At 38.5% G+C, this 21736-nt stretch overlaps 1 long non-coding RNA gene across 1 annotated transcript; it reads right to left on the reverse strand.

Annotated features, from left to right (window-relative positions):
• Positions 1–10701: 10701 nt before the first annotated feature.
• On the reverse strand, positions 10702–17795 carry LOC127018707 (uncharacterized). Its single transcript, XR_007766813.1, has 3 exons — positions 17644–17795; positions 11752–11881; positions 10702–10816 (listed from the first exon to the last, which is right to left on the reverse strand). It is a non-coding gene; the product is annotated as an uncharacterized LOC127018707 (long non-coding RNA).
• Between the last annotated feature and the right edge of the window lie 3941 nt (positions 17796–21736).

The raw sequence follows: 21736 nt of genomic DNA on the forward strand, positions 1-21736 counted from the left end.
TTGAGTAGGAGAGATGGCTTTGACATTCATACGTGGGGATAAAAAGTATCACGTTGCTATTATAAAAGGCCAGTGCTATGGGACCACAAATTGCCCCGAGATTAGGGGTGGGTCTATGCAAACATTCTTCTTTTAGTGAATACCCTTTATGTCCTCTCAGAGAGATGAAAAGGTTTTTAAACTAGAAGGAGCTGCGTTTGAATAAAAAGGGCTTTCCTATATGCTGGAATATAGGCCAACATATTTAACATTTTAAGTTTGGAAAAGCAACTGGGCAAGACCAAATAGCAATAAGGATCCATAAACAACTCTGCCTGTTCACGATGTTTTTAATTTCCACTGAATTTCTGACTTAAAGCAAATTCTGCCCAGTCCTCTCCAACCCCTGGGAGACTCATTTTATCTCCTCTGATGCCACTCCTTGCTGCAGAGTCCTAACTTGCGATTGCAAATCACTCGAATGCCTCATGGACTCCAGAATGGTCTCTCCCTGACGGTGCTCGGTGGATCCCCAAGGGAAGAAAAAACACCCTCCACTGTGCTTCCCTCCCCATGCAGTTTATCTGCCCCAGCCACCTCTCAGCAGAACTTAGGGTATAATAGGAACATGCAAGTAAAATCATCCCTCAGAGTTGGCATTAGCTGAAACTAACGTAAACAACCTAACACAATAACTCAGTGGGGACTGACGGTAATAGAGACATACACCTGAAATAGGCATAGTTATAGTTAGCTAGAAAAGGATATGATTTGTAAACAGAATACATACCTGGGAGAGCTTTGGAGCTTGCAGGCACACCCTCTAGACCATTACATTAAAACAGATGACATTAGGTGCAGAGCTGCATCATGTACATGCCCATCTGATTTAGACAACATAACTGCCCAGTCTCACATAAAATATAGATGTATAGCTTATGATTTTCAGGAATACTTCCAAGGAATTTAATTATAGCTATTAAAACAGAGTACGTGGGACAGGGCATTTCCAGCCTGTTTTAAGAATTTGAAGTGACTCAGGAAAGCGGAGGCTTATTGCATAAGCCAAAAAATACAGGTTAAGTGGAAGTACTAATGGTAGCACATGAAAAATTAACTCCCAATGCAAAGTAAGCAGAGATTTGTTTCTGTAGGTTTGGAACAAACAAACAAAGCCAGTTCTGCAGATCTTAATTCTCTATCTCACTTTCCTGAGATTCTTTTCTAGAGGATACTTGGCTAAGCAAGCAATTGTATACATTTGTTTTCACTAAGCATACTGTATCTGAAATGAACATCTCTGGCAATAGACCACAATTTAATGGGAATAGATTTAAGGAATGTTTAATGTCATGAGTAACATCACTGCAAGCCCTCATTATTCTCAGTTCCCAGATGACAGCAATATACAAATTAATATAGTACTTAAACTGCAGAATTACTTCAGAAAAAGCTCAAATTTTTTCACAAGAAAATTAGAAAGAAGGATACCTGGATTATAAGAAACTGATATCAGAGTTGTTGGTTACTTGCAGGTAGATGAAGAGAAAGCAAAACAAACATAACCTTGCTTCTTAAAAATGATGCTAAGCATGTCACTAAGGGGAAAGCACAGCTCTAACCAGTGATGTGCTACACTCAGCCTTGCAGTGCTGTGGGGTCAGAAGCCAGGACAAAGGGTACTTCAGAGAAATGTGTTCTGTAATCTCCTGGCCATTTCAAATGTTGAATGCACGGGGCATAGAGGAATGTGGGTTTATCTGAGAGTGCAAAGCCTTCTGGGATAGCCTTGGAGGACTATGGAAGATGGCACAAGCCATCTTCATGCAGTCTTGTCCATACGTGGGGCTGAAGATTTCGATTTACTGTGCAGACACTCAAAATAACTTAAAAATCTTAGCTGAAAGTAACTGAACATCAGGTTTAAAAAAAAATTGTAAATTAGCATGTCACTGATGGCCCAAGACCACTTTCTGTAGGTCTCCAATGAAGGAATTGAATAATTGTTGGCATTTTCTGGCAAAAACTTTACAAAGCCTCATCAAAAAGATCACTTTCTTCTAGGGCTAAGCAGAAGGATGAGAGAAGACAGACTGGGTGTCTGTCTGTCTGTCATGATATATGGACTGCATATCATGACAGAACTCAGCAGGAATATCTACAGGAAGAGCTACAAAGCATGTTTCATTTGAAGCAATGAACTTTAATAGGCATTTCATTTTACACATGAACGTACCCTGTGTGATAATCTCCAGTCTGTTTATTCATCAGCTGGAACTCAGGATGTGAATGTGAAGGTGATAGGAGCAGCAAATTTTATGTTCCTGAAGTGTTAGAAAAGGCATTAACCTTTTAATGATTCTTAATTCAAACCCAGCTTTCACAGTAAAAAGTAAAACAATCTATTTTATTTTCTCTGCGATATTACGCACGAAAGGAAATTCTAGTTCATAGTTGGAGAAACAGTGAATATGAAAGATTTTATGCTGTTTACATCTGTTCAGGAGGAGTCATGTAAGTGACACACAAACAGCGGAATCATCAATGTAGCAAAACAAAACCATATACAACATTTGAAAATTTAGCCCAAAGGCCTTTCTATTGGTCTTGATCCAGACAAACATCTTCCAAAAGCATCTTTTTTTTCAAAATGTCTAGGACAGCCTATTTCCAGTTGTAAGTAAATATACTGTGAATTTTTTTAATGTGATTTACTAGGGGGTTGGACAGGCTCAGAGAACTGATAATGGATTTTATGGAGAAAAACGGTGGAAATTTCTTTGAAATCAAGGACAAAGCAAGGATTTGTCATTCATTCTGATTTCAGTTTCCTACAAGGTGAACCAGAGGTAGTTTAAAAACAGAAAATTATTATGCATAACCCCCATCAGCTAATTTTTTTTTGTGTACTCTAATTTTAAACCAACAGTCTAGATACAAAATAGGTAAATAGCATCTGAAAATTATTCCTAAGAGCTGTAAAATGTCCAATTACTAGTTTTCCACTACCCAGAAAAGTATCCTAGCAGGCATAGCAAGAGATTTTTTTCCCGTGCTTTACAGGCTTTTAGCAGGAAGATTGCATTTCTTTCTGTGTGTTATTTATCCAGGGAGGAATTAGATACATTATCCATCCAGGGCTTTTCCTACAGTTTGTCTTTTTACTGGACTATTAACATAAGATATTCTAGATGAGCGGTTTTCTTCCTCTGTTTAATTATTCCTGCCACCTGCATATGTGAGTCAACCTCACATGCTAGACTTTCTATCAGGAGCAGCACATGCCTTTCAGGAAGGTACTGTCATCCTGTAACATATTGCGAGCTAACAGCTTTCTTGATGGTATCAGGTAACACATTTGAGACAATAAGGATGTGGAAAATCACAACTCCCCATTCAATATCCCCTTCAAAACAAGTTTCTGGGACGGAATGTTATATTTTGTTCAGACATACTTGTACTATATACCCTGTGGGAACCCCTGGAAAAATCAGTTCATCACAGCTGGAAGCTCGGCTATATAAACTGGTGCTATTCCCACACTGTGTGCAAAGAACAACGTGTGCACCGCTTGTACACACTTTCCCTTCACTGAGAATAGCAAACAAGAGCTATCTGCACGCATTATATCATATAAATATTTGGAATTTAAAGGGTTAAAGGATCTGAGAAACATTCATCTTTCTCTCAAGTATCTACATGCTAAACTGAGGGATGCTGAAGTGCTTCTGAGGTTGTGGGATCCTATCAGCCGTGTCCCATGCCTGAGTAAAGTCCTTGTTCATGCCAGGTTTTCCAGCCTGCTCACCCTGTTCCCAAGAGATCCCTGAGCTGGACAGCCAGGGAATCAGCACCAGGGGAGCACTAGAGAGTTTACATGAAAGTATTATTTTTCCTATGCTGATATCACACTGTTGACAGAAAAATTAAGACCCATGTCCTCATACCAGTTCGACTTGATGATCTTAAGGGTCTTTTCCAACCTCAGTGATTCTATAATTCTATATCCTTGGTGGCTAGGTCTCAGCATTCTCTTCCAGACTTTAGATATTTAAAGTGCTTTGAAGATGTGTGTGTCTTGTTTGTGGTCATGCACTTAATGTACAGCAGGGTTGAGAACAGAATTTAGTGGGATGCTGTGGCGCTTTCTAGCATTAGAGGTGAGATTCTCATTGCAGCTAACTTGAATTCAGTGTAGTTCAGACAAAATTTCAACTGGACAGGTCATAGGTTTTCTCATTGACGTCTGAACAGAACCAAAACAGTCTTCCCGTTCTTCCCCATATCCTTAACGGAAGTACAGGTCCCACATACGGCTCTTACACAACGCCCACAAAGGAAAATCAAGTAACAATACAATTTCCCTATAGGTCAGAAAGACCTTGTCTCTTTTATTCTTTTAGATATTAATTAACATTTTTTCTCTTAAAAACTGCTCTGTAGATCTCAGGAGTAGCAAAGGATGTCATGTTATGTATCAGTTGCTATGGTAACTAATACTTTCTAAAAGGGAGAAACAGAACAAATTTGTAGAAGTCTATTTCTCACTATGAACAAAGGATGCCACTAAATAGTCTTTATTTTGCAACCTATTGCCTTCCTTTGTTTTACTCTTATTTATAAATGATCACAACTGATTTAGTACAGGACTGTGCATTTTTTTTTCTTTCAGTCTGAATATTCTGAGCTTCCCATTTTCATGGAGTGGCAGAAAAACAATTTCATTCCAGATCTTGGATTGATTTTTTTTTTTTTTTAAATTTGTGTGAAGGTACAATATTAATGAAGAGTCTTTATGGGACATACTTTGGGTTGAAAATGGTTACATTTCCCACAAAAATTACATCTAGTGAAGAAATTAGGCCAAATTTTACCATATTTCTCTATTTCTATCTCTCTGTCCTGAACCAGAGAGGTTCACCAGGACTGGAAAGATCCTTCATGTCTTGGTCATTCTGACCCCGCTGTAAGCCTCCATCTTGCAGTGCAATGTAGATCTACTCCTTTCATAGTTAATTTCTGAGATACTGTTTGCTAGCAGCACAGAACTCCTGAGCTGTGTTTGCCGAGTCTAATGGTGGCAAACCATAACTCTTCAAAGAAAAGTACAAGCATCAATTGGCTAAAAGAGAAATTCCCTTCTACCTGACCTGTATCAGTCAGTAGTCTCTGGGACTTCTGCCCAGAGAAATGGTAGTAACAGTCTTCATAAAAATCCATGAAAAAAAAATCACTACTTTATTGGTGTAGCTTTATCCCAGTGTAAGACTCAAACAGAGCGGTCTGGGAGCGCTGCTCTTGAGAACCTCCGACAGCGCAGCTACTGCAAGGGGCAGCCCTTTGCCTGATCGCAGGGGTACCCCCAAGTGCAAAGACAATACAAACACTGTGACAAAAGAGACAGGGCCATTTCCAAGGTTGAAATATGAGAAAAGGTGATGGTGGTGGGTAGGAATGAAGAGAATGCTTTTATAAAAGCTCCCTAAATTATGCCAAAAGATTTCTCATTCGCTTTTCTTGGCCCCTTCCTTTCTCTCTCTTCCTCACTACTGTCTTCCACAAGACAAGAATCACGAAGAAGTAAACAACCTAATTCAAAGAGTTGTGTAACAAAAACATGCTTGATATTGTCCAGGGGTGCAGGAGAAAAAGCAAACAAATTAGCAATTGTATTAATTGGCTTTCTTATCAATCTCCTGGCAAAGAAAGCTCATACTTTGCCAGGCTGAAAACTGCACAATAAAGCTGTTTCTACACACATGGCTGGGGAACTGCAGCCGTTTAATAAGTGGCTCCACTTGGCATAACTCTGAGCAATGGATTATATTTACTTTATCAGATTTACCAAATTACTCATCTGCCTACAACAGTCACCTACAGGAAATAAATGTAGCTCAGCTGTAATAATACTTTCCTTCAACCGGTAGCAAGTCAGAATTGGTACGCTGTAAAGGACAGGAAATTCCTTAACCCTTCTATAGTTGCTGGCCTTAAGATCTGGAAGCAAGCACAGGAAAATGAGGATCTAAGGAATTCTGCAATATGCATCATTAATTTCTATATTTAGAACAAATTATAGAACAAACAAGTGTTTATTGCAGAAAACAGTTCTATGATCATGACTTATTTTGCAGTATCTATGTCAAGAGCTGGATGAAATATTTTATTCCCTCAGCTAAAATCCTCCATATCCCAAGAGACGTTGCAATGAAGATGAGATTCCTCTAGAGAAGTTCTAATTCTGCCTTACGGAAGAGAAATAACTATTATGTGAAATAATTTTTTTAATGTTTGAATGCTAGAGTGTCAGCAGAGCAGCTGCAAGAAGGAAAGAAAAACAGGTAGAAACTAGCCTTGAAGTATGTTTGTCGGGAAATAACCTAAAAGCTGTAGATCACTGAAGAAGTGGCACAGCCAGACCTTAAGGGAAAGGGGAGAGCTGCAAAAGCTTCTAGAAGTTTTTAGGGTTATTTGAGACCAGCTAATTACACAGTTGAGGAAGCTGAGCTCAGGCAGGGCTGGTGACAGGAACAGAGCTGCTTGATCTAGGTCACAGAACTGCTATGGCTCAGGTTTTTCTATCTGAGGGACTTTTATAGCTCCCATCTGCATAGTATCTAAGAGCCTTACACTCTTTTAATGTGTTTATTCTCAAAACGCCCCTGTGAGGCAGGGAAGCATTGTTACCGCCATTTTACTCATAGGCAACTAAAACCCAGAGACTGTAGGGAAGATCCTCAGTTGGCATAAATTGTCAAAGCTCCATTAAAACCAAGAGTGTCCACTGACTGCCCAGTAAGGCGAGTGAAACTAAGATGATTCAAATCGGCTGAGGTTTTTTCCCTACATAATTTGTCCAAGGTCACACAGGATCATGATAGTATTGGAAAATGAAACCAGTCTTCTGAGGAACACTAATGACTGGCCCATCATTTTGTTTTTCATGTCTCATATAGGCAAATGTGACTGAAGAAGAAACCTGAGCCTCAGAGCTGTAAAATGCATGAGGAAGTAGATGCACAGATTTAACTTACTTCTGCTATAGCAGCCTTTTTCTGGTCCTTTCTGACTCTTTATCAGTTGTTGGGTTTGTTGTCAGTTGGGGGTTTTTGGGGGGCGGGGGGGTGTAATTCTTGCTGTATTTCTGATGATACATTTTCTCTTCTGCCACCTCCGATTTTCCCTCAGTATGTACTTGCCCATCCATTGCTATCACACTCTCCACTCCGTCCCCAGCCCTGGGGTCCTCTACTCCCTCATGCTGTGGCACACTTCGTGGGATGCACCAGTGGCCTGCCACCTCAGGGCTCCATCCTTTGCCAATGCCCAGCTGCCAGCAGAAAGCATTTCCAGGCTAAATGCGCTGTATCTTTCAAAGCCAATGCCTTAGCATCCAAACACTACAACATGGTTTGGCCAAGTATCAGCAAAAAGACTATGAGGAGAGCAAAAGGTGTATCATCAATGCCTGGGGCTGGAGAGACCGTTACTCTACCAGCAGCAGCAAACACCAGAACTCTATGGAAGATGCTTTTCTCTCATGGAATGAAGTTGGGAGATAAGTATACAGAATTGAGGTGTTTTTCCAAAATTAATAGTCAGTTCTTTTAAAAGTACTTTCACTGCGTTTAAAGCACTTTGCATTTCACATTTGTGAAACATATAAAATATTTTGCACATTTTTTATACTTTAGCAACACCAGAATAAAACTAAACAATTCACTTCCTGGAAGTTGCTGTGCATATCAACTGCTGTTCTAAGATGCATCTTATCTGTTGATGCTACATCTGGCAGCCTTGAACAACATTCATTACATTTGAATTTTTCAGATAGAAAACTTGCCAAGCCTCGAAACAGTGAGCAGGGATGACAGATGTCAGTCATTTCCTCTGACAGGTCAAATGCAAATTTTTGCTTGAATGGTTTAGGTTTTGCAGCATTTAAAGCAAAACAAGAATTATCACTACAGTATAAAATTAATTAAGGTGCGTAAACTAAATGCCAAAGACAGATATATATATGCCGGTAATATAAAATTACCACCGTGCAAATCAAGTACCAACTAGGGGCAGCACAGGGAGCGCGCTACTGTCTATCAAGACAGAAAAAAATTTGTGCTCTCATTGGAAATACTTTTACAGCAGTCAAAAGAGAAGCCTTGAACTTGATAAAGAAGGTCTGCTCTTTCTTTGATCCTATCAATCAAGAGTCCAGTAGGTCCTTACTCAAATAAGTTATATCTTAGTTTCACCCTTGGACAAATACCAAGTCTTTTTCCTTCTACTGCTCTGAAGAACAATTGATTTACGCTTTTTTTAGGAATGTAAGAAATGATCTTTGGAATGTAACTGATACTTGCAGGGTTATTGACCATTGCGTCCACAGAAAAATGTCAAGGTGACAAATACATTTGAGGATGACTATTTTTAATGTCGGAAGGCATGGCAGAAAACTAATTAAAGACGTCATTTATGTTTTATTTGTGCAAGGAAGACACTGTCAGCAGCATACTAATATAACACAACAGGCCAGATAAATTTTGCTATCACTTACACTGTACAGAACCCACAGTAAGTCCACTTAGCTGTAACAGAAATGAAAACTATAGCAGGAGAAAGTCAAAGTTATGCTATCAGTTGGTAAGTTGTCTTACTGCCCACAAGTATTGTCCTTTCTGGCAAACAGCTTTGAGTTTAAATCTCCATCTTTTATTCTGTCATGCTCAAGCCAGGATTTAGAAAGCAGGAAACAGATGTGGGACAAAAATATGTCTGAAATAGGCAAGGCCAGCTGGGAGGAACAAAAGGTGAAAAAAGAATTTCTTCTACAACATTCATTCTATCTTTTCTCCATCATCAACTTTATTTCAGTCCAGATTTCGATTCTTTTGCATAGTATCTTAATTCTGTCAGTTATCGCATTTATCTGCATGGGATCATTTATAAAGTGCCAGCCTCTACACCTCACTTGTAAATCCTAGGAGCAGAAATCTATAGACAGATTTAGAGTGTATAATATATCTATATATAAAGTATATATAACATATCACCTAGTTCTTGATAAATAAAACCCAGAAAACTACTGGTCTGGAGTCTTATAAATTATTGCTTAAGCAACATGAAAGTCAGTATTATTGTAACTTTTTTGGCTTTCAATGGATTAGATTCTGTTATCATACAATAATCACATATTAGCATGTCTCAAATAATTACAATGGTACATACATGTAAATCCTCCTTGCCAGAATCTGTCTCAGCATTTAGGAACTATCTTGGCTACAGGCATGACCAGGAAATCTGTGCACAGGGTCCACAATCTGAATATCCAGACATTACAGACTAGAAACTGCCACACTCAAAAAGCAAAACAATCTCTTTTCTACAGGAATTACTAGCTTAGCACAGCCACACATGAACATAAATAGACAGGTACCACTCTAGAGCTGGCTTGTGTTCAGAAGGCCTGAAATATGAGAGGAATGAGCTCTTATCATTCAGGGGAGAGAGTACACCAAGGGGGAAAAAAAAACAAAACAAAAGACACCAAACCCCCAAAGCCCCTATATGAACCTCATCTTTGATAAAAGAGAATGAAAAGAACCTACAAATCAAATCCTTGGACTCAGGATTAAGGGCAAAAGAAAGTAGGAATCCTTTCTGAGGCCAGTTCAGAAGCCTCCTACAAGACTTGGAAAAACAATCACTGCTTAATGACAGTTTAAGGCTTTTTTCCCCTTTAATTTCTTGCAAAGTTTAATAAGAAGGCAATACCTTTTAACAGGAGCAACGGATGGAGTTGGAAAAACGGATGAGCTTTCTGTCACATAAAACTTTCTTCAGGGCTCTTCAGCTCATTAAACCCTACAGAATTTCTCTTGTTTACATCTATTAAGCACCATAGTTACGGCCACGTTAGTACCACTTTTCTTTTCCTTTATATCACAATCTCCATTCAAAAACAGTATGAATCCTGAATCCTACAAACAGCACAAATCCTATGAATCCTGATACTCACTAATGTGAAGTATCTCATTGCCACCATCAGATAGCTTTTTAGATATTATTCATCAACAGCAGAAGAGGAGATGCTAATAAGTTTCAACTCAAGGGTACCGTATAACATAACTAAGCCCATATGGTTTAGCTAACACAGCCAGCTTTCCAACATTATTTTGATATGCATACTTTGGTCCTTGCAGCCGGACAAGCTGGGGCTATATTTGTTGGTTTTTTTTCTTTTCTCTTTTTTTATGTATCCACCATCTGTTCTATGAATCCTTGATTTTATTAAAGGTCATTGTTTCAGCATATGGGGAATTGGATTTCGCTAATAAGGCAGAAGTTGGCCAGAATTAAATGAATATATACATTTTAATAAATGTATATGTGCAGTCACTGCCATACGTGTTTTGGACCATGTAACTTTAAAGTATTTGATAAATTGGTAGGAGGGTTCTTAGAGGGAAGTCTTGAAGGAATGGCCCCATGGAAGATCTTTGGGGATCTGGTATGGATTCTTCACATTTGAAATAGATGCAATTAAGGCACATTCCTGATTTTTTTTGTGTATGTCTATGTAGGAAATACTGTTGCAACACTGTGTCAGCAATATAGCGAATGTCCACCTAAGATCCTACAGGAGAGGAAAGTGATCTTAAAATTAAAACCTGAAACAAAACAGGTTTCACTCAGGCTCTCAAGAGACTCGTACTCACCAGCACCTGGATATCTGTGACGTCCAAGAAGTCTGTCCAGCTGTCAGGGCAGAGGTGCTCACATGGTCCAGGCAGTAGTCAGGCACCCCAGTGCTCCTGTCCACAGATGTTAGGTCCAGGATCTGTTGTGATGACAGGAAGGACAAGGGATGGCATCTGTCAAGTCCTTGCCACATCTCTGCAGTTCTTTGTAGGCTGGCGACAACGTTCGGGTTTTGGATATGTGTTTCTAAGACCTTCTGGAGCTGACAGTGAGAAATGTCTCCATCCTGTCCCACCTCTGGAGTCATCACTGTCCTTTGTCTCCAAAGCTGGGTGCCTTATGAAACCGCAGGTAGATGCACTGGGATCTTGAAGGCATGCCAACCCTGGTGGGTTAATGTGAGCCATTCTGAGAGCCTCTTTCCTGCTGTTTGCCCTTTTGGTGCTTCCACACCAAGACATCTGCACCAATTCCCCATTCACACTGACCTTAGCCTTTCTATTACAGTCTTCCACATCTGTCTTTTTGACTGTGTGCATGTACTGCTTTTGGAGGGAATTGTCTAATGCTTAGAGTCAAGGACTACTTTAGGCAATGCTTCGTAAGATATGAACTTCTGGTGAATGATTACTCATCCAGATCCTTAGGATGTAAAACCAGATGGCAAGACAATCGTACAGTGCTTACAGAATATAATGCAGCAGAGATCTGCACAGCTGGGATAGCAGAAGACAGCCAAATAGAAACGAACTTCTCTTCCTCTGTGACCACAGGAAGAATCTCACAAAATATCACTTCTGGCAGTATTAAAACAGTGGCTACTAACATTCAGTTTCTTGCTGCTTCATTCATTTGGAATTTCAACAGCATCACTGTCTTTTCTGGGCAGAGGGACAAGGGAATCAAGGCACTGACATTCAAAGATGGACACAGCATGTGTAGGACCTCTGCTTGGATATCAGGACAGAAGACTGTGAACAGCTAGTGTTATTTAACCAATTTCTAAGATCAAGCAAGGGGAATATGGGAATTTATGATTGTGATACCATAAGTATGCGTATACTATATACTTACAAGGCTGTGGGTTCACTGCTTGATGAGTCCCTCAGGATCAGAATGGCAAGAGATGCACAGCCATTCCTGATAATTCTCTTGCGTTCCTTGCACTAGGACGGCATCTTCCTTCCTCCACCCAAAAAATAGCCTGAAAGCAAGGCAAATATAAGAAAAGTTACATGGCATATCACTTTCAGTAATTGATTTTAACAATTGTTTTTGAGATGTGATTATTTTAGGATTGAATAAGCAACCTTTCTGCTATTGTATTATGACTATTACTTCTGGGGATAATTTGTAATTGCTTAAACTAGATAATTGAAAAGTTAACTTTTAAACTATATTTGTGTTGTGGAATTCAAAGCTCTGGGTAGTTGTTTCAATAAGGATTTATGGGGTTTTGTTTTTCCAGCTTTACAGAATGCATACACTGTGCTACATAAAAATTAGGTCACATTTTATGATCCCCTACTTTGACACCTGCAAACAGTTAAGAATCAGTCAGAAGCTCAGGTGTTTCCAGTCACTGACTTCCCGACTATAGATAAAAGGCCAGGCTGGGTTTTAGAAAGCCTTTTCTTTCCATAATATATGGTATATTCCGTCTAAATTAAGCATGGAGAATTTACAGGAGAGGAAAAGGTAAAAATCCCAAAGATCTCAATTAGTAACATAAAATACTAGCCACGCTTAATGCATATTCAAACATTTTCAACACAACACAGCAGACTATGCATTTTTCTTCAGCACAGATTTCCCTCCTCAGCCTCATTCTCTATTTGCAGGTCAGACAAGTTTAATGTATCACCACATTAGCTCTTCTCAGCTCACGCTGAGGGAAGGACCCCCGCAGTATCACGGCTGTCCATCACACTGAAGTGATTAGACAAAATCTTGCTTCCCCTGGCAGTGATGAGCTAGCAGCGGTGAGCCTCTGCCAGCCCAGTCCAGCTCCCCACTGACTGTTACAGCCAAAGCCGAAAATCCACTGCATGTTGTCATCCCTGACAGCTTCTGTCAGAGGCTGCCTGTCAGCTGACTGCAGTTTTGACCCTCAAACACTGAGCCAGTGTCTCCAGCTTACCATGCCTCAGCGTACTGCCATGATGGGTATAATAGGAGGAAAAAGGATTTGCCTCTCAAAACCTGAATTTTTCTCTGCTTTTGTTTTTCAGTATCCCTGAAATTATTTTTAAAAGCTCTAATGTTAATCTATTTGAACACAATAAAGTACTCACAGTCCCAAATTCAGTTATGACAACATGTAGTCATTAAAATAAAGTCCTCCAGACAGTAACCTTAGTTCCAGTTTGGGAGGTCTGAGATTATGAATTCTGATCTGTCAGTGATAAACAGGCAGTCATATATTCACACATAAGAGCAATCCTCGCTGGTATCAGTGTGAAGCATGTTGTGGATGAAGGGCAACATTTAACTTTTTTTTGGTAACTCTTCACAGAGTCGGTATCATGCCTCTGAGCTCTTGGACACATCATAAAACAGAAACTTCAACTTGAGCAGAGTCCTTAGGAGCTACTGCAATTTTAGAATGAGAAACAGCAACACAATCTGATGTAATCTTTGAGATTCTTTGAAACCGTAAGTACTAAAGAGTATTTTTTTTCTCCTTTTGTTAGTATGTTTGCATACAAATATTCATTCTCCAATGCAACTACTGCTGTTTGTTTTAGCAAAAATCTAAATACAGAGGAAATAATTCCACTTGTTCCATGCAAAGGTCTTTTTCTTTTTTTGGTAGCAGAACACTCTTTATGAGTCAGCAGCAGTTTATTGCTTTTCTGTCACAAGAATTTTTGAGGCAGGCTCTCAAATTAGGTTGGATCTTCACTCACGTCAGTCAGAGAGAACTCATTGATTTCACTGTCTGCAGACTGGTGGGGATCAAGTCTTTATCCCCCACTTTTTTTTTTTCTTCAACTCAACATTTTGCTAAAGCACGTACAAAAAGTTTCATGAAACTTCCAAAGATGTGGCAGGGAGTCCCATTAACATTACTGATTTTATTGGCCCTTCTGCATCTTTATCAGTGTCTTTGAGAACTGATAGAGAACTTAACAATGCTGTAAAAACTGTTTGCTTTCTTGTAATAAATATGATAATCTCTCCTACATTTACTCAATAGATAGAATTTTAAAGCTGAGATAAATAGATGTAACACCCCACAGGAACCATGATTTTGGAGTAAAAACATTTAGCACAGCAGTACATAACAGTAATAAATAATATAACTACAGGAGAAGCCAAAGAACTTAAGTACAGACATGTCCTGCTATCCATTAAGTATACCTGAAAAGTGTGACAGTTACAACTCAATAGACAGCAAAATGGTTTCCCCATAAGGTTCAATGTACTAGTGGGGAAATGCATGCAGGAACTCAAGAGATACGTACAATTTAAATACACAGGGACAGTATACACCAACAAAAGATCTTTCCCATTCATATTCCAATAAAACCATCCAAAAGAGCAAGATCTCAACAGTACGAAGGCAGAGCAAAAACAAGAGGCATAGCTGTACACAAGGTGCTCTCTGCTTTTCTACTATGAAGGAATACAAAAATAATATTGAAATATGAAAAAAACCCATGTTGCAGGCTATCTGTATTCCTTGTAGTTACTTTGACATAAAGAAACTGTGAACAAACACCATAGTTTGAGTTTGGGCAGTGTAAAAGGGAAGGGTGGGTGTTAAGAACACTTAACAGAGCAGGCTATTAAATGATTAATGATTAAACTTCAAGGAACAAATAGATAAGTGACCAAACATGCAGTGTTACTAGACTTTCAAAATGCAAATACACAGTGGGCATGGTCTGCCCACAGACTACTCAACCTAGATCATGGCTGCTTAAATGCCATGTAAATCCAGACCAGAGCCAGATCAAAAGTAAATTTTTTCCGGATTTCAGTCATGAATAATTATGGATCCATAAGCCTGAATATGATGTTGGGTAAAATAAGGGAACAGCTAACCTGGAATTTGAATACAACTAATAATTAAAGATAAAGGACTGAATTTATAGAAAACATGTCTTCCTGGAGCCCATGGGCATTTGGGCTCTAGTGTCATGTTGCAACCAAGAAGGTTACGATAATGTGTTTAAACAGAGGAATATTCCATACAAGTGGAAAGATTACTTTATATTTGACAGGTTGACTGGCACACTAGAATTTTGAATTTGTGTCAGACATCTAAAGATTATAGGGATGACTGTACTAGTCAGACGAAAGATTCGTTTAGCCTAGTATCTGGCCTTTAACAATAGCCATTCGTGGGGGCTCAGAAGTATATGAGCCCAGGACGGAGTGACACTTCCCTGTTTCTGAGCTTCCAGCAGTTCCTGAACTGACAGTTGCCTCAATGGTATCATGATTATCCAAGTCTCCATCATTTATTTAATCATATTTTGAACCCATCAAAGCTTGTGGCATCCAAAAAAATCAGTGGGTATGAGTTTCTCAACTTAATTATGCATAACACGAAAAAGTTCTTCTTTTCATTCGATATAAACTGTCTGTCTGATCATTTCATGTGCCTTGTTTTATGTCCTTTGAATAGTGAATAATCATTCCCTCAAGACTTCCCCCATGTCATTCAGGATGGTATAGATCTCTATAACAACCATTTGCAGTCATTTCTTTTCTAAGCTGTATAGTCATAGTTATTTCATTTCCTCTGCATAAAGAAGGTATTCTGTACCTCTGATGATTATTCTCTGTGTTTTTCTAGTTTACTATATCCTTTTCTGAAATGAGGTGAGCAGACTTGTAGCATATATTTAAATGTCAGTTCCCCAAAACTGTATGGAGCTGTATAACAAGGGTTCATCCCGTCCTTTTCAGTATTTCCCAACACCTTCACTTTCCTGCCCACCACCTAAGACCAAGCTAACATTTATAGGTAACTACAAGATACACCTATAATTCTCTTTCAATAATGGCATGTTTAGAACCTACCATGACGTATGAAGCTTTGGTTTGTTTGCTTGTTTTCCCCTGTGTGCATGGCTTTTTATTTATCAACATTGAATTTCGTCTGCTGCTTACTTGGCACTATGAGATGGTAGAGCAATGGTCTAGAGCCATCCTCAGTTTCGATACTCTCTATCATCAGCAAACTTTCCTATTCATCCCTTTTTCATCATACAGGAATACATTAAATAGCAACCATTCCAGCATCTCATTTCATTGTAAAAATTGACCATTTCTTCTGACTCTGCTTTCTAACTTTAAAGTAGCTATCAGTTTCTGAGAATACAGTTTCTTTTGTCTTGTGACAGGTTAGTTTCTTTAACAGCCATTGGCAAAGAACCTTGGGTATGCTTCAGGGAGGGAAAATGCAGCTAGTGCAGAGCAGAGCTATGGAATTAATGAAGGGATATAAATACTTACAACACTATAGTGAGGGTCAAAATACTCAAGAATCATGTTAAAAGACTAGCTTATTGCAATTAAATATACCTTCTTACTAAAAAAAATCTTGTAAAAATGACTACTTAATCTGAAAAAAGCTGTACTGGAAGTTGAAACATGGTTTAGGCTAAAAATAGACTGCATTATTTTTAAATGGTGAAGACAATCATTCAAACAAATAATCAGCAGCAGTGGTGGATTTTATACCATGTACAATATTTCTCAAAGGTATCTTTCAGTTAAAATTACTTCTTGCAAGTTCTATGTTTTCTATTATGAAGAAAATTAGATTAGTCTGTTCTAATGGTGTTTTCTGAGCTGAGTCTAGAGTCTACTTAATGACGTGCTGCTTTATTAATTCTTTTTTTGGTCCAGTTCCTAGAAAATGTACTAACAATCCACTTCTGTACCAGCTCAGCCTAGAAGTCTTACACAGATATTAGTTTACTAAAAATAGTCAGTTAATAGTTTTCTCTCTCTAATCTCATCGAAGAAATGTGCTATATTAATAAGCGTTCACACTGTGGTATTTACAAACAGTGTACTGCTCTGGTACAGACTGTTCTTATGCAAACACCTTGGCTTAAAATATTTAACTGCTACCACATCTCTTCCTTGAATCCTTTGTCCGGATAACCTGTACAACAGACGTACGTATGCAAAGTTAGTAGCTGGCCACTTTCTGATTTAAATTTCAAGTTAAACTGCTATAGAGATCCTATGATGGATGTGGAATACAACAGCTGCTTAAAGGAGCAATAAATGTCTGCTCTCACCTTCTTGAGTGATGGTGATACAATGCCTTTATTCTGAAATTGCTGTGAAGATCTCCCATGTGGCAAAAGGCAGCCAGCATAGACAATGACAGGGTTCACTGCTTTCAGCCTTATGATTATACAATTATCTCTGGCTGATAAACTGTTCCAGAATCATCTGAGCCGAAAGCCCTAAGTCTCTTCCATGCTATATCAATTTGTGTAATATTTTTTCCTGTAATCAAATGTCATATTTCTGTTCTAGCCAACTTTAGCTTATATTGAGACCACTGGCTTCAGCTTTTCCACGAGCCATGCGATCTCAGTTTGTATATAGAGCAATTGTCCTTGCTCCAAGCTCCATAAACAAAAAGGAAATACATTTATTTGGAATGCATCGGCTACATTTTTTTCCTGCCATGCTGAAAAATGTGCCCAAGCACATCTCAAGCGATGCTTGTAATTTGTAGCTTACTGTCTACACCACTGACAGTTTAGAGATCATATAATGAAGTGTGAGAGGTGCGCTGATCACTGCAGACCTAGTTATGTTACATTTCAAGAGAAGATATGCAGCAGACTTGCAAGCATCCACCACCACTCAACAGCTTATTAATCAGCAGCCTGCTGGTCTCTCATCGTCTTTGCTATTCCACACTGTCAGGAGCTATGTTTACATGAGAGCTCTCAGTGAAGTTGTTCCTAGGAAGGATACAAATACCTGTCGGGTCCCTTTTCAGATTGTAGAATGTGCTCATTGCCAAATCCAGATACGGCTCTCTGGATAAATGGATGTTATTTCCCTCAAAAAAAGAAACACATTGGAAACCACATAACCAGGTCTCTCTCCAAGTTCACTTGGGGTTCAGCATAAGACCACTGTAAAGGAATGAAACAAAATTGAGAGAGGTATTTGCAACATTTCATAATATGCATCCTTTTTTAAAAATCTCTTTTTCCCAAACAATAAGAAAAATAATTACTACTTATATTCAGAAAACAGAAATTAAGCAGCCTGACATCAAAAGTAAATTCAGTTAAATAGAGGAAGCCCAGGTAAGTTTGCTTCTAAATTGTGCAATAATGAATGCACACCTCTAACTTTCTAGCTTTGAAAAGTAAACAGGTAAGTTACCTGCTGGCTATTTACTCCTAAGCATTTGGGTAGCACTCTCTGGGACTTCCTTTTGCAAGCTGCAACGTCAGGAAGCACAAAATGAGGAGTGGGAGGTTTTGCCAGAAATACGTGGGGGCAATAAAAATGGGACTATGTGATGAACACTCTCTTACACTCATGCAAATAGAAGGAAGGGTGGGGAAGTGATATTTCAGTGTGATTTGCTTGACAAAGACTTAGTGAAGAACCGAAGATTTAGCCTATTGCTTTTTATTGAAAACATTGTTCTCAGTAAGGTTTTTTTGTTAGTGAAGTATAGACACAACGCTGAACTGAACTGTGAACTGAAGATAAGAGAAAAGAGTAATTAGCTCTAATTAAATACAATGAACAAAGTCGGTCAGGCCATCATGAACACAGAATGGGGTCTCCTATTAAAATACCATCCTCTGCTAAATTTCTTTTGAACATCTGAACTTTTGGTGGGTCCAGCTATGATTTACCACTCTTTAAATAGTTGTTTAAAAAAACCCTGTTTCCATAAAAAGCATCCAGAACAGTCATTCTCCATACCTTCAAGAAAGCTCATAATGTGGGGTTATATTTCATGCTACCTACTAACTGAAGAACCCGAGACAAGCCCCACACTATGGTGAAAACAAAGCACAGAATGAAAAGGTTGTCAGCCACAATGCAGGACTTCCTGAAAACATAGGTCTGTTCCCAAACAATGACACAGGGGCCAGCAATGTTACTTTTTAAGAAAACAGCTGTCTCACTGTTAACACTTTACCTGTTGTACACTTTACGTGCTGTTAACTCTTTCACTCTCAAAATAATATTCTAATAAATCCTTAAGGAAATGGCTTTTCATTATACTCAGTTCATTTGTGGGCATCAGAAACTGTGCTGCTGACTGATTTGCAGTAATTAGTCTCACCGTGGTAGGCTTTTGATGTATCATCTTCTATTTCAAGAGAGGGAAGCTGTAGGATGTGGTGGGATGATGGAACTGTTGTGAACATGTAGGAATTTCACTGTGAAAATTATTGTTGACCAGACAACGTGACAGGGAGCCAGCTCCAGCCTTTTTTTTTTTTAAACAGAACCCATCCATTTTGCATCCTTGATTTCATATTTCAGTAAAAAATAGACATCTTTTATTTTAGAGGTGGGAAGAAAAGCAATTATTATCTTGCCTTGCTAAATCTACCAATGGATATATGAGAAAACTTCAGTGGGTGACAGTTCATTTGTTAAATGTGGTATACACAGCATGGTATACCAAAGTGGAAATTAATTATTTCACTCTGATTTTTTTATTATGTATTATTTGTAAGACATCTGTGCTCAGAACTCCCAAATGAACTCAAAGCTCTGCCACTTCAGATGCTGTAAAGTAGTAAAAATGTCACAATCGGGTATGTATAATGGTTATATATAAAGTACGTTGAATGGCCATACCACCCAGCCAGCAGATAGCAAGGCACTCCAGGCAATTTAAAAATATATGAACAAAATGTTTACACTTTTCTTTTTTCTGAGAGCAAAATGGGGGAGTGACAGGAAGTAGGAAATGAAGGAAAATAAGGGAATTTCCTACACAAACCAGTACGAATACACTAGTGGTTTTTCATTTCATTGACATTTCAAAAAATTTCAAATTAAATTCTGCCTGCAGAAAGACTATTAACTGACCATCCATGCAGTCTCTTAGAACACCGACGAACAACCAAAAAGAAGAAAAAGAAAAAAAGCAGAGAAACTTTTAGGATTCCTATATGTTACGTAAAAGTTTTCAGACTAGTAATGGAAAACACTAGATCAACTCTCAGGTTAAATGGACAAAATTATTAGCTCTTATTCAAATTCAGTCAATGGATTATGTTCTTTCTGTCACAATTAATAGCTAATTGGTTTTCTAAGACATTTTAATTTCTTTCCCTTCTAAGTTTAGATCATTGGCAGCTTCATCATTCTGTGCCTGCTGATGAAATAAGAATTAACACTATCTTTGGATGCTTGATGTTAAATTAACACCATTTCCAATGTGCTCTTGCAAGAAACACAAAGTATCACTATCTGATTACCCACCTAATCGCTTCCTTCCCATTTGTTTTTTTGACTAGTAACCAAAGCACTTTTTGGGCTTTTTTTCTTATATTTCCTATAAATGAACGAGTACCCTCAGTATTTTCTTTCCTCTTTGGTCAATAACAGTAAGACACACAAAGTCCAGCAGATAATCCAGGTGCATTTGCCTACGTCCACACGGAGTCTGCTACAAAAATCCTGTAATCCATTTCCAAGCTTGTGCCTTGCAAATCTGTTCTCCCTGCAGGAAAAGTTCTCCTCACCTCTAGCTTCTTATAGTCTTCCACAGTTATGTATGAACAAACATAGGCAGCACACATAAAAATGAGCATATGAATTTTTTTAAATTGCATATATAGCATCATTGTGGTTTTTTAGTTATAACCAGATGCTCTTTTCAGTCTTAAGTCCAGCTCTCCCCAGATCCTAGTAACAGGGGAAATGAGGGAAGGAGTTTAAGCAGCCCATCACACTTGCTGTTATTATCTGGAGAGTGCAAATTATGTGTTAAGAAAAGCAGCCACCAGGAAGGGACAAGCAGTGATGGAGCTAAAGACAGGAGAAATTCACCTGCTTCCCAACTCAGGAGGGAACATCACCTTTATCCTTGTCTAGTCTGCTACACCTGATAGGCTAATTTAACTTACCAACGCCCTACTTTTAGGAGACAGAAGAGGCTACACAAATTCAGTATGGATTGCTGAAACAGAACATCTGTTTTTTTGACAAGTTACTCAAAAGATTATAATTCCAAGAGAAAATATTAAACTGCTAAGAATGGAATCTGTCCATTGTTATTTGGACAATGTTATTGTCCAAAATGTGAATTAATGACTTCTGTTGTAGCCATATGTACAACACAGCTCTACAAAGGACATCGGTTTGTCTGGCACTAATGAGAGGGAAACAAGAGCTTTGATTTTCCTCAGTAGCATCCCAAAGTGTCAATGCACTGTCACTGGACATCCTAGTAGGTACCTATCTCTGTAATCAAGCGCTGCAATACCTTTGAGGTGATTATTATTGACAAGTAAGAATTAAGTTACATCTGGCAAGATAGTTGCCTGATTTTGACATGGTACATGAGATTCTGTGTAGACACGTACCATGTATTTTCTCAAGACAGTGTTAAGCAAACAAAAGAATATTAAATACATAGCTTTTTTTTTTTTTTTTGGAAGCTTTTAAATTCATTGTTGAGTAACGTGATATAGCAATGTCGTGATGCATATCATACTTCAAACAAAACAAGCCAAACCCCTCAAAAGGGCAGAGGATTGCGGAGCATCCCAAATTATCATCCCATGACTGTTAGTGCAACATGTTATAACAGAATATAAAGTTTAGGCGGGAGAATGCTATTTTCAGCAGGCTTTATCAGAAGTTGTGAAGCCTCGTTTCAACAAGAAACGTCATCTGTCAGTGCAAGAAAGAGAATGAATGATAATCTTTGTTTAAAAACTGCCAAGGAGTGATTCAACATTCATCAAGTCACTTCATTCTCATTAGCAAAATTTATATATCCAATTTAGCAACCTTTCACTTTTCCTTTTTAGATGATGGTGTGTTGCTAAACTCATTTTATAGGGAATAATTGGTATTA

The sequence above is a fragment of the Gymnogyps californianus genome, chromosome 7, assembly GCF_018139145.2.
Source record: "Gymnogyps californianus isolate 813 chromosome 7, ASM1813914v2, whole genome shotgun sequence".
NCBI classification, from domain to species: Eukaryota; Metazoa; Chordata; class Aves; order Accipitriformes; family Cathartidae; genus Gymnogyps; species Gymnogyps californianus.